Here is a 13,247-nt window from a genome sequence, read left to right as displayed (position 1 = left end):
AAACTCTAGAAATGAGACAGTGAGTTATACACAAAGACATAATCTACTTTTGCCTCCTATTTAAGCTATCAAGTCATAAATCCTTTCATACATGCCCCAAACTCACTCAACTAGAAGAGCAATTAGACTGAAGTAATTCATTCATACTAAGTTATTATCACTAACAGGCTTATTCCTCTGGTCATAGATGCCACCTTGCTATGGTTGCTGAAGTGGGGGAGCAGAGTGGTCTAGAGGCAGTCTACTTTGCTGGTGTCCTGGCTCTACCCTTACCAGCTATTATGAAACTGCTATTTGAGATCTTGCACTGATTTTATAACCTCTCTGTTTGTATTTTCTCATCATAAAACAAACAACAATGGCACCAATTTTGAAGAATTGTATGGCTTAACCTTAAAAATGTAATAATAATTACCTCATCCCTATCACACATATTAACTATTTTTATTATTTGTTCTAATGTGTAGGTATTTCAGTGGGCAGTGTTTGTAGTCAGGGATTGCCTATACTATATTTTGCACATGGTAGCCTCCACCTTTTCCAGGACTCAATCAGTTCTATGTTAAAATTTCCATTCTAACAATCTTTCTGCATTCACTTTTATTTGCTTTGTTGAATTGAGTCTCAGTTCCATTTTCACTTCCAGCATGCTTTCCAAGGACAAGATGATGTATTGACCTGAGCAATGACTGCATTGAAGCACAGAGAACTCCAAACTCCACAGTGACTCTTCCTTACAGAGTCTCTGTAATAATTGTGAAACTAAATGTGATACGGCAAGTCTGGAAATATCCACACAGAATAGCACCTTTACTCTGATGAAGACAATGCTGAAGAAGGTATCTTCCTATATATTTTCATTAAAAAAATCCAGGCCTGGGGAGGTGACTTAGTGGTTAAGGTGCTTGCCTGCGAAGCTTAAGGACCCACACAAGCCAGATGAACATGGTGACCCATGCATCTAGAGTTTGTGTGCAGCGGCTAGAGACCCTGACACGCCCATTCTCTCCCTCCCTCTCTCTCTCTCTCTCTCTCTCTCTCTCTCTCTCTCTCTCTCTGTCTCTAGTTAATAAATAAATAAAATGTTATTTAAAAAATCCAAAGACTACCAACTTCCCTTCTTAGGTTTTAACTACAGACCTCCCCAAACTGCTGAGTCTAGATAAGGGCAAATTCATACTAGGCACATTGGTTCCAAAGAGAAAGGAAAAGCAAAATATTTGGAGGCTTCTTGCTTCATTTATTCTTCTAAAATTCCCAGTGAGATTGTCACATGTTCTCTAAAGAATGTGACCCAGGGGACAGAGGCAGGCAAAGAGGAGTGCTATGGGGCAACATCCACAGGAAAGGAACCATCAGAAGTGGGAAGAAGCCCTGCTCTCCAGTGACCTGGAGGCCATTATCCTGCAAAACAACCTAACAGTCATGTTCAAGGAGATGTCAAAATGTAAGTCTACAGTCTTCAAAGCTTCTTTCCAGCCCTGAATTTGTAAAAGTAAAACAATGAACATAAATCATCCTGGTGGTGGTTTGAATGTAAAATGTTTTCCATGGACTCTCATGTTTGAATACATAATCCCCAAGTGGGTTCTATAGAAGTAGAGCCTGGCTGCGGGAAGGGTGTGGGTGTGGGTCTTGATGTGTTGCAGCTTGCTCTTCCCACTTTCTGTACTTCCTCATTCTGGATATGACTGTGTACCCCAGCAGGCTTCCTGCTCCTGCCATGCTTTCCCACCATGATGGACTCTATTCTTGGGAAGTGTAAGATGAAGGAAATCATTCCTAAGCTGATTCTGGTTGAACCTTTTATCCCAACAACAAAAAAGTAACGAGTTTGCATTTAAAATAACTCTATTTGTGGTGTTTTGATTCATGTGTCCTCCAAAAACTTAGGTCTTCTGAGTGCTAGATCTCCAGCTGATGGCAATTTGGGAATTAAAGCCACCTGGAGTTGGTGTACTGTTGGGTTATGGGTGTTATAGAAGCTTCTTCTTGACAGTGTTTGGCACACTCTCCTGTTGCTGTTTGCTACCTGATGTTGGCCGGGAGGTGATGTCCATGCTCTGCTCATGCCATCGTTTCCCGCTGCCATGATGGAGCTTCCCCTCGAGTTATCAGCCAAAATAAACCCTTTATCTCACAAGCTGCTCTTGGTCGGGTGTTTTCTGCAAGCAATGCAAACCTGTCTGCAACACTAGGTTTTCAATTTTGATAATTATGGCCTGCAACATTCCAAGAATTCCTGAAAAAAAAAAAAGAAAAAATATAGACAATGCCACTGGAAGATGCTTTTTGGCGCCACAGATATGTACCAAATCATGGGAGAAATGGTTCACACTTCCTGTAGCCACATTCCCATCTCTTCTGCTTCATAAAATATCAAGATTACACTTTGACACTGGTCATAAACACTGTCGCATAGGCTTGAATGATATGTTGTTAAGAATGGAGACCCCAGGTGTCAGGTGTGGTGTCACAAGCCTGTAGTCCCAGTACTTGAGAAGTAAAGGCAAAAGGATTAGGAATTCAAGGTCATCCTCAAGAGAGATTAAAAGGCACAAGGAAGAATCAGTCACCCTCAAGAGAAATAATCAAAACTGAGGAAGAAAAAGAAAAACCATTATGTGTATTTAACCATAGTAAAAATAATTAAGGGAGAAAAATAATGGTCACATTTTAAGCACATAGAGTGACCTTCCAAGACCATTTCCATAGAGTTTGGGTGTTCTTAATGGTAGAAATAAACCAATCATATTAAACATATTAACAATAAAAATGCTATAAATTATTCACGGTTTAAAACAAGGTTCTCTTAATTTGTGCTAAAACATTACTATACCATGGGGACCAAACCATGTGTACACTCACAAATTCCTCATAGTAGATATTATAATTGAACAAAAAATCAAAAGAGAACTGAAGGATTGCTTGCAAAGCCTGATTGTGTATGTTCAATTCTCCAGTACCCACATAAAGCCAGATGCAACATGTGTCTGGGGTTCATTTGATGTGGTAGGAGTTCCTAGTGTAATTATATTTCTCTCACAAAAAGAATAATTAATTAATTAAAAATAGGGGCCTGCACTGAGAAATCCTGCTGGAACTGAGCTGATAACCTCCTCCATGTAGACCAGCTGACAGAAAGCTGGAAGAAGCCATTCTACATGTAGTTCAATGGGACAAATAGATACCACCAGTGAAGATACTCAACAGTGGACACTACAAGCCTTATAATTGGCCAGCCAGGCCAAATGAGCCAATGGATGCAATAGTGGGTGTCATGGTGGAAACCAACTGCCCTCCAATTGGACTGGAGGCCTGCTCCATGGGAGGGAATACATCCCTGATACTGAAAACTTAAAACAGGGGTAGTCATGAGCCCTCGGGGTGTAACATTGGCTGATGTCTGGATAAATGTATATACTATGCTTATCAAACTGCCCAGTAAGAACTTCTCTTAATATTCATACCCTTATATTAACGCTACTCTCACTTTGGGTAGAGAATCTTCTCTTTACAGATGGCAGTGACCTTGCAATGACTCAGAAGGTATCATAGTGCTGGAAAGAAGTGACTGGAGTACTGAGTAACATCTTGATCACAGCTTCCAAGGCTCAGGATCTAATGCAAAAGAGATGGCGGAAAGAATGTAAGAGCCAAAGGAAGGGTAGGACTCCTTACAACATGCTCCTCCAGACACAAAATGGCCTGGATATCCATGACCTCATGGTACCTGACACTACCTACACATGACCATCATAAGAGGAGGAAAAGATGATGACATCAAAATAAAAGAGAGACTGATTGAGATGGGGAGGGGATATGATGAATGGAATTTCAAAGGGGAAAGTGGGGGGGGGGGAAGGGAGGGTATTACCATGGGTTATTTTTTATAATCATGGAAAATGTTAATAAAAATTGAGAAAAATTTTTTAAAAATAGGGGCCTGGAGAGATAGCTTAGTGGTTAAGGCACTTGCCTGTGAAGCCTAAGGACACAGGTTTGACTCCCCAGAACCCATGTAAGTCAGATGCACAAGGTGATGCATATGCACAGTGATGTATACGCACAAGGTGACCACAGGTGGTACATTCATCTCAAATTCGTTTGCAGTGGCTAAGTCTCTGGCATACCAATTCTCTCTCTCTCTCTCTCTCTTTCTCTCCTCCTTCTCTTGCTCTATCTTTCATAAGTAATAAATAAACTTTAAAAAATAGTGCTAAGTTTCTTTTCTGCTTTAGCCACAAAAGAAAATGAATTCTTTAAAAAACTACAACATTTTAATATAGGCAAGGATATGTAAGATATGTTTTAGGATGTCCTTATGAGGTAATAAAGATGAGATTCAGCCCTCTAGAGCTGTGATGTTCTCATAAGCATACAGAGACTTCCAGGGTGCCTTAACAGCACACCTGAATAGTGTTGCCAAGTAAGATGTATTTGAATTTCAAATATGTAACAAAAAATTATTTTAGCATAACCATGTTCAAAAATATTGTATGATACACATGCACACAAATTATTCATAATTTCCCTGAAATTCAAATTGAGCTAAGCTGTCCTGTATTTTCACATGCTAATCATGGTAAGATCACCAGACTCTCACCACCCACTGGGCTCCTGCATTCTGTGACTGGGGGTGAGAAATTAAGCTGTTTCCTGAGAGTTCTGGGGCACAAATGGCACCATTCATGCTGGCCATGTCTTGGTTTTATTTTATCTTGTGTGTGTGTGTGTGTGTGTGTGTGTGTGTGTCTGGTGTGCATGTGTTGTTTGTGTATCTGCATGTATGTGTGTGAACCATAAATGCATGTGGAGAGGCCCGAGGAAAATCTTGAAGGTTGGTTCTTGCCCTCCACCTTTTTTGAGGCATAGGTGTACTGGTATTACACACTCACACTGCTAAGCCCATCTTTATGTGGATTCTGGGGATCAGAGCTCAGGTATTCATGCTTATGCCACAGCACTTTATTCACTGAGCCCTCTCTCCAACCCCTTGTCTTATCTTTTGTCTGTAGTTTAGATAAAATGTTGCTAAAGAGAATGTCAACTCACCAATATAATTTTTCAGAAGATAAGAACATGCCTCAAGCAATCCAATTTTCTGTGTTAACAGTTCCTACTGATTAAATCTTTACCCTGTACTAGACAATGCTCCAAACTGCTCTACACACTTCTCTGTGAAAATGATACCATGATCATCACAGTACTACTGATCAGCATGTCAGGCAATGCAAACTTAAGCCACATTCCAAAAAACCAGTGATAATAGTAGAGCAGATGAAGATGAATCCAGGCACTAAGCCACATGCTTCCTTAAATATTCTTTCAGCACTTACCACTGAATTTAAGTAAACTTATTTTGAATGTGATAGCCCTTGAAACACAGAAACATATCTCAAATATCCTAACATTTCTTTAAAATTATGTAAATCAATTTAAAACTCCTTCACTGAGTCTAGTTTTGTTTGTAAGGTGCCATGCCACATCTGCTCAATCTTACCACCATGAAGCCACCTGCTTCAATGCCTTTTCCTCCAGTGGATTGTGTCCTCTCACCCCATAAACCAAAATAAATCTTTCTTCCCTCATGTTGCTTCTTATCAGCTATTTGGTCACAACAACAAGAGAAGAAACAAATACTGAAATGAAGGAGTTGTGCTACTGCTATGATAAATTTTGTCATGTGGTCCTTATGCTTTGGAGCTGGTTTGTGAAAGGAATATGAAAGAATGCCCTATAATGTTATAAGCAGAGCTAAACAGGCTTTTCTGATGAGTGTTTGGAAGATCAGAATACAGAGACAACTATGAACAGTGGAGGCCCAGACCAAGCACAATTTCAAAGGAGAATGAGTACTGTCATCTATCAGTTCTATCAGGACTGTGCAAGAGAAAAGCTAACTGTATTCTGCCTACATCCTGACAACCCAAGACTAAATTCAAAAATCATGGACTAATCTGTATGGTGAATACAATTCAAGACTAGGTAGTGTTCGAAACATATCATAGATACTGCTCACTGCACTTAACCAGGTCTTCAGTGAGAGAATTGAGTGAAGCAGAATTATGTGATCAGAACAGAATAAGCAATCCCATTTGGTAGGAAGGAATGAGAACGTAGTGAGGAAAGATAGGGCCAAAGTAAGGACAAAACACAACAGGATCAACACTGATATCTATGGCTCCATTTTTGAGGAATGATATAGCATCATCTAGTTTAAATAGGCTTCGGTAGCCCTGTCTTGAACTCTGTGGCCTACAGCTTATGTGGATTTTCTCTTGGGCCAGCTCCACTTAGAGCCTTCAGCTTTCCTTGGTAGACATACAGTATGGTTCTGGCTCCAATACTCTGGTGTCTCCTTTCCAACTTCTGCTTCATAGCTCTCATTCACAGCTCATTAAGGAGCTCCATGAAAGGAAATCTCACCTTCTTCTACATATTTCTTAGCCTTAGAAGGTTTCTGAAACCTTGGCATAAGCCTCAATGATCCCCTCACTGTTGGATCTTGAATGCCTACAAAACCAGCACCAGACACTGCCAAGTTCTTCTTAAGAATTTAAGCTCATGATGTATCTAGATCCACTCATACCACAGCTGCAGCATAACTCTGGGTACCTTGGTAAATTAACCTAGAAAAATATTCCCTTGGGGCAGATGATTTCCAGCAATTTATCCTGAAATGTATTTATTTTGTTAATTTGAGACCTAGAGAAAGAGGCAGAGAGAGAGAATATGAGTATGAGAATACCAGGACCTCCTATCACTGTAAATGAACTCCAGACGCACTTGTCACTTGTGCATCTGGCTTTACATGGTACTTGGAAATTGAACCTGGACCATCAGGTTTCGCCAACAAGTGCCTTTTACTGGTGAGTATGTCTCCACTCCTGAACACTGTCTTTTTATATATTCTCAGATAAACTTGCATTGTGACGCCCTGGGACATTTAATGGCTGGTCCTTGCCTTCATTGTACCTTTCCTATCAACCCAATACAATGTGTTATATTTCCCCATAAAAGCATATATGTCCTCAATAATTATAGTCATTTTGTCCAAACTTAGTTTGTTTTCATTTTAACCATGTGCCTGCTTCTATCTTCACCAAATTACACATCTTTTTTACATAATTCTGTTCCCTTTTTTGTTCTCTCTCTTTAATCATTAACCACAGAGCAGGCTATTATGCTTTCTTGGACGGAGTTTTTTCTTTTAAATTTTTTGGTTTATTTTTATTGATTTACTTGAAAGACATGGACACACACAGAGACAGAGGCAGATAGAGAGAGAGAATGGGCATGCTAGGGCCTCTGGCCACTGCAAACGAACTCCAGATGCGTGCGCCCTCTTGTACATCTGGCTAACGTGAGTCCTGGAGAATCAAGCCTTGAACTGGGGTCCTTAGGCTTCACAGGCAAGTGCTTAACCTCTAAGCCATCTCTCCAGCCTTCTTTATTTAACTTTTTATTGTTTTTACTGAGCATGCATGTGTGTTTATGTGTTCCTGTGTGTGTGTTCCTGTGTGTGTAGACACATGTACAACCGTACACAGATGTCAATCTCATCTTTTGCCTTGTAAAGGTCATTGCTGTTTGCGGTTGTATTTTCCAGGCTAGGTGATCTGCAGTATTCTGTAGGATTCTCCTGTCTCCACCTCCCATGTGGCTGTAGGAATGCTGGGATTACCGGTGCTTGGACAGCATGTCCAACTTTACATAGATTCTAGGGATCTGAACTCAGGTACTCACATTTGCATGGCAAGAAGTTTGTCTACAGAGTCATCTCCACAACCCTCTATTTTAATTTGTATCTGTATATCTATATCTGATTACCTATTTTATATGGCCCACTCTTCACACACATGTACTATTGCATCTAACCTTACTGTAGACACTTCTGTACGTTGAGGTAGAGAGTGGTTGAATCTTCAAGAGAAATTTCCTGCTTGTACACTTCCTGTTGGTTCCAGAAGAACCTGATTTTCACATCTCAGTACTGATATCTCTGTAAGTCTGTAACTGTGATGCTAATACTGGCTTAAAGGGTAGTTTTCCATGATATTTTGTACTACTGCTATCCCTGAAAGTAGGGGCATGCATACTTAAATTCAAGTAATGTCATCCTGTATGTACTAGAATTCTGCACCACTTTATTGTAGACAGGGATAAGATGTGATCCTTCATGAGCCTCTTTGATATGCTGCCTAGAAGGCCATACTGAACATTCTTCCATGACCCTGGTTTATGGTTGGTATTATTATCTGGTTTCAAAATGGATAAAGATTTTTCCTCTCTATTTATGTTAGGATTTAGTTCTTATGAGTGGTGTCTATAAGAAGAGCTTGTGTATTTACTTTTATACTAATGTTTTTTTTTCCAGAAACTCACCATCCCTTTTTAATATACATTATACATCAATGTTGATAAGGAAAATAAAGAACTGAGGTCAAGTTGTTTTTTATATGGCTCTAGCAGATCATGGTGACTTGTCTTTCTATGTTTCAATTTAGCCTGCTGCTAGGATTGATGTAGCTGTCAAGAGTTTATCAGAAGGTCACATGACTACAGCAGAGCTTCTAGAATCAGAATGAGCAGGAGTAGGCCAGTCTGTTCTTTAGAAAAGAATTAAAGAAAACTGAAGGCCAAGACTATCAATGTTGGTGGTGTCACCATCTCTAGAGGCAGAGACTGAAAAGGAGCACTCACACGGAGAAGAGAAGAAGCAGTGAAAGAGAAAAACAAAACAGCAATAATAACAAAGACATATGAATGTCATTTGAAGAATGAAATTATGAGAACACCGAGTTAACTTTTCTGGCAAGGACTGCATTATAGACCCAAACTTCAGGCTGTACTTCAACTGTTTTAAATTAGCAAGTGACATGTGAAGGGAGCATAGTGATGTTTCAAGGGAGTTACAAGAATTTTCTATTTTACATTTAATGCCAAACATTTATTATGTTGTTAGATTTTTTTGTCTTAACATTTTAAAGAAGACTCAAAGGAAAGAAGGAAATTAGATTTTAAAAAACAACCACAAAATCTCAAGCAATATTATTTATTGCTGCCTGAACAGTTTTAAAAGGTGATGCCTGAGTCGGTCCTATTGGCAGACACACTAAACATGTCTGCTATTTCCTGGGTGACCCATCCAGAAAACGATAGGAAGGGTGCTCTTTTATTTCCCATATTATCTGACTTTTCCTGAGAAGAAAAATGACCAGTCATTCTAGATAAATCATCAGTGGCAAGCCAAAGGAATTACTCCATCCCTGTGTAGCTTAGTGAGCCAGTGGGTTTATCAAGGTTAGAGCTTCTCAGAATTGTGATTCCTTGATGTGGGATGACCTGCCATTCTCTGAAAGCCTCAACAAGTTTCTGACAGCTGTTGAAAGTGAGATTGCTTTATCTCAGACAGATGCCAAGAATAGAAAACACAGTGTTGATAATGACATGGATCAGTTCCATGCAGACCACAGATGGCTCTGTGTTACTCCACGGAGAACTACTGGATCCCATAACATACCAGCTATATGTTTTCAATCATCACAAGTAATAGCCAAAGAAAATTCTAGCAAAGATAACTTATTTTCCAACTGTGAGTCAAATCCAAGTCCTGGGATTCAAAAGGAGTAACATGATAACACAGAAGAGACCATCTATAGAAGCAATAATGGAAGAGACATTTCAAAATATTTATACCAAATATTTATCTGTCAGCTACGTATACATCTTCAAAAAATATGGAAACATCAGTCACCATTAAGAGCACTGCCAAGATCCTACCACATAGGAGTGGAATTTCTCTAAGGCTCAGTACCTCACAGAGTGATTATTCTTGTCTTGTAGCAAATATCTTAATGGGTGTGAAGAAAAATCACTTTCAGAAATGAATATAGAATAGACAACTTTGTGTTCCAACAAGTACAATGATGTTTCTTTTCTTTTTCTTTTTTCTTTTTTTTTTTTTTTTTTTTTTTTGCTAATCAAAAAATAAGCAGATCTATGGGTGTCCAAAGGGCCAAGGTGACAGTTTTGCCATTTGTAGGAAACTTACATATCCTCTAGAAAGTTTTTGCAGTACTCCAAGGAGAAGTACAAATACACTGAAAAAAATATCTTATGGATGTACTAATAACTTTACACAGAGTTATACAATGCTTCTACTGATATTTTTGATGATACTGCTAAAGATAAGGATAACATGACAGAAATCACCAAGACATCACAAGATGTTGTGTTACCTTGGGATGTGTCTAAGGCAAAAAACCATCTTACAGGTAAAAACTGTAGACAGCCTTCACAAAATTATCTTTGCAAAATGTGTCAGCCTCTAGGTATCCAAGACCATATTCTCCTCTACCTCATAATCAGTTAGGTTCAGAATGTGATCTCGAAGATAGCCAAGACTTTATTCCATGTTCACAGTTAACTCCTGTTTCAGGTTCCCACCAGAGAATTTTTAGGCTATGTAGAGTTTTCCAAAAATTACCTTCCTTTTATTCAGATCTTGATGCTAACTATAAAAAAACAAAGTTCTATCCTGTAAATGACAAACAAGCCACCCCAACCTGCCCAAAGAAAACACACCTAGCCAGAAGTGCAGAAATCCTGTTATATCTAGTGTTACACAGCTAGGTGTTTTCAACCACTGCACTACTGCTGAGTGCCTTGAAACTGAGGGTGATGAGTGGGTTCCTCCTACCACCGAGAAAGTATTTATTTCAGATATGCCTGAGTTCAAATTCATGGGCTTAAGGAAATGCCTGTTGCTCATCATTCCCCAGACCAAAAAGACTTACCAAGAAAGAAAATGATACAAGTCAGACCGAAAACTGACACATCTAATTAAAGAGTTAAAGAAAATATTAGCCACAGTTGAAAAATAGAAAACTAAATTTAACTAAACATTATCAGGTTAGAAATGGAAAAAGCCCATTTTTGGACTAGATTCTTTTTCAGAAGTCAAATGTTGCCCTCTATTTTTCAGAATACTGTCCACCTTCTGTTCTAAAAATGAGAGTGGCTAGCCACCTGAATCCAGTTCCTGAAAATTGACATAATCATTAATCTGTGTGAAAGTGTTACCTCCAGTAGCACAGAAAGGATGTTACATTGTGAACATTCATGGAGATATAAACAGAGAAGGGACAGTTCTAAGTGCTATTGGTTATTTAAAAACCTCAAGCCAAGATGGGCGTTGTGGCACACACCTTAAATCCCAGCACTCAGGAGGCAGAGGTAGGGGAATCGCCATGAGTTCAAAGCCACCCTGAAACTACATAGTTCCAGGTCAGCCTGGGCTAGAATGAGACCCTTTCTGGAAAAACAAAAAGTAAATAAATAAATAAAATTAATTACAAAAACTTCAAGCCACTGTTTTCCCAGTTGTTTCCAGAAAACATTTAGAAACTGAGTACTTTATCTTCTGTTGACTATAGTAATACTTTTTTTCCTTTTAAAAACTTTATTATTAAAATCATATGTAGATCCAGAAATAAAATATTTTTTAATTTAAAATTTTTATTTATATATTCATGCAGTAGGGGAAGGAAGAGTAAGAGTGAGAATGGGCATGCCAGGACCTCTAGCTACTGCATACAAACTCCAGACACGTGGGTTATGTGGGTTCTGGGGAGTTGAGCCTGAGCCCTTAGGTTTTACTTAGCCTTAACTGCTAAGTCATCTCTCTAGCACAATCTTGGAGTTTGAACATCAAAAATTATGAGCTAAATAAACATTTTCTCTCCCCTCAGGTCTTTCCTTATAGTAGTTAAAACTAACTAATAATACCAGTTAGTGTTCAGCTATTTGCTGCCTCTGGATTCCTGCTTTAGTGAGTTTTGAGTGAACATCCTGTCTGTTACCATCTCTCTAAAGCTTTCTGTGCAACTGCAAGGCTCTGGCAGGTGTGATAGAGGTGACACTCTTGTGGTAAGCAGTCAGTTATCTTTTCTTGTCATATTGATGGGCCGTGTATTTCCCCAGCATTCTCTGCCATCTGTAAAATAAAACAGATTTTCCAACAACAAGTGAGATAAACTTGGATTAAAGGGGATAATCTTACTTGAGAGAATGTTTTATGCATGTGCCCACCCTAAGCCAAAGACCAGTGGTGACTTCTCTCTGGAGTGTGTGTTGACTCCTCATGGGATTCTGACTTGGTTCCTAATACCAGGTATGGGTTCTTTACTATTGAATTGTCTCCATGTCCAATCTGAAAACATATAATTATCTTCATAGACTGTGTCCTTATTGCACAGGCTAGTTACTTTCATAGCTTTCAGGATTCAAAAAAAAAAAAAAAATGGGACAGAGAATTGAACAAAAAGTTCTTGAAGGAAGAAACACAAGTGGCCAATAAATATTTTAAAAGATGTTCAACCTCTTTAATCATCAGGGAAATGCAAATCAAAACAGCTTTAAGATTCCATATTCTCAAGTAAAGATAACAATCATCAAATATCGAATGACAATACATGCTGGCCAGAATGTGGGGAAAGAGGAACCCTTGTCCACTGCTGGTGGGAGTGTGATCTTGTACAACCACTATAGAAATCAGTATGCAGACTTCAGAAAAAGATGGAAATATATTTACCACTTGGTCCAGCTATTTCACTCCTGAGCATAGATCCTAAAGACTCTACCTTTTACTACAGAAATGCTTGTAGAGCATTTTTTGCTGCTTTATTCACAATATCTAAGAATTGGAATCAGCTCAGACATCCATCAACTGATGAGTGTATAATGACAATATGGTACATATACATAATGGAATTTTACCCAGCAATAAGAAAAAGTCAAATAATGAAATTCACTAGAAAATGAATGGACTTGAAAAAATCATTTTGAGTCTCACATAGGCTCAAAAAGACAAATTCCACATAATCTCTCTCATATCTGGTTCCTAACTTGAACCAGCTGGCATCAAGTGTAAATGGTAGTAAACATCAACCATATGAGCATAGAACTAAAATGAGTCTAGGAGAAAGTAGAACTAGAGAATGATGAGAAGAGGGGATACTTGACAGGGGAGGTAGGCAAGAAACAAAATATAGGCGGTGGAAAGGTCTTGGGGGAAAGGAAGAAGAAAGATTAGGGAGGGTTAAACATAACTAAAGGTAACATGAATCAGTACCATATAAACCTTCCTCATGGATACCATTCTAGATACAACCCTTAATAAGGGGAGCAGAGATTGTTAGGTCAGAAGTGCCCTGTAGAATCAGGAGAAAGCTCAATACTAA

General features: G+C 38.8%; 1 pseudogene; it reads left to right on the top strand.

Annotated features, from left to right (window-relative positions):
- The window catches only part of LOC101605154, a 75,644-nt pseudogene extending 64,586 nt beyond the window's left edge, over positions 1-11,058 (top strand).
- The last annotated feature ends 2,189 nt before the right edge of the window (positions 11,059-13,247 follow it).

Source organism: Jaculus jaculus, chromosome 3, assembly GCF_020740685.1.
Source record: "Jaculus jaculus isolate mJacJac1 chromosome 3, mJacJac1.mat.Y.cur, whole genome shotgun sequence".
NCBI classification, from domain to species: Eukaryota; Metazoa; Chordata; class Mammalia; order Rodentia; family Dipodidae; genus Jaculus; species Jaculus jaculus.
The sequence above is the reverse complement of the archived record's forward strand: the minus strand, read 5'-3'. Positions and strand labels throughout refer to the sequence as shown.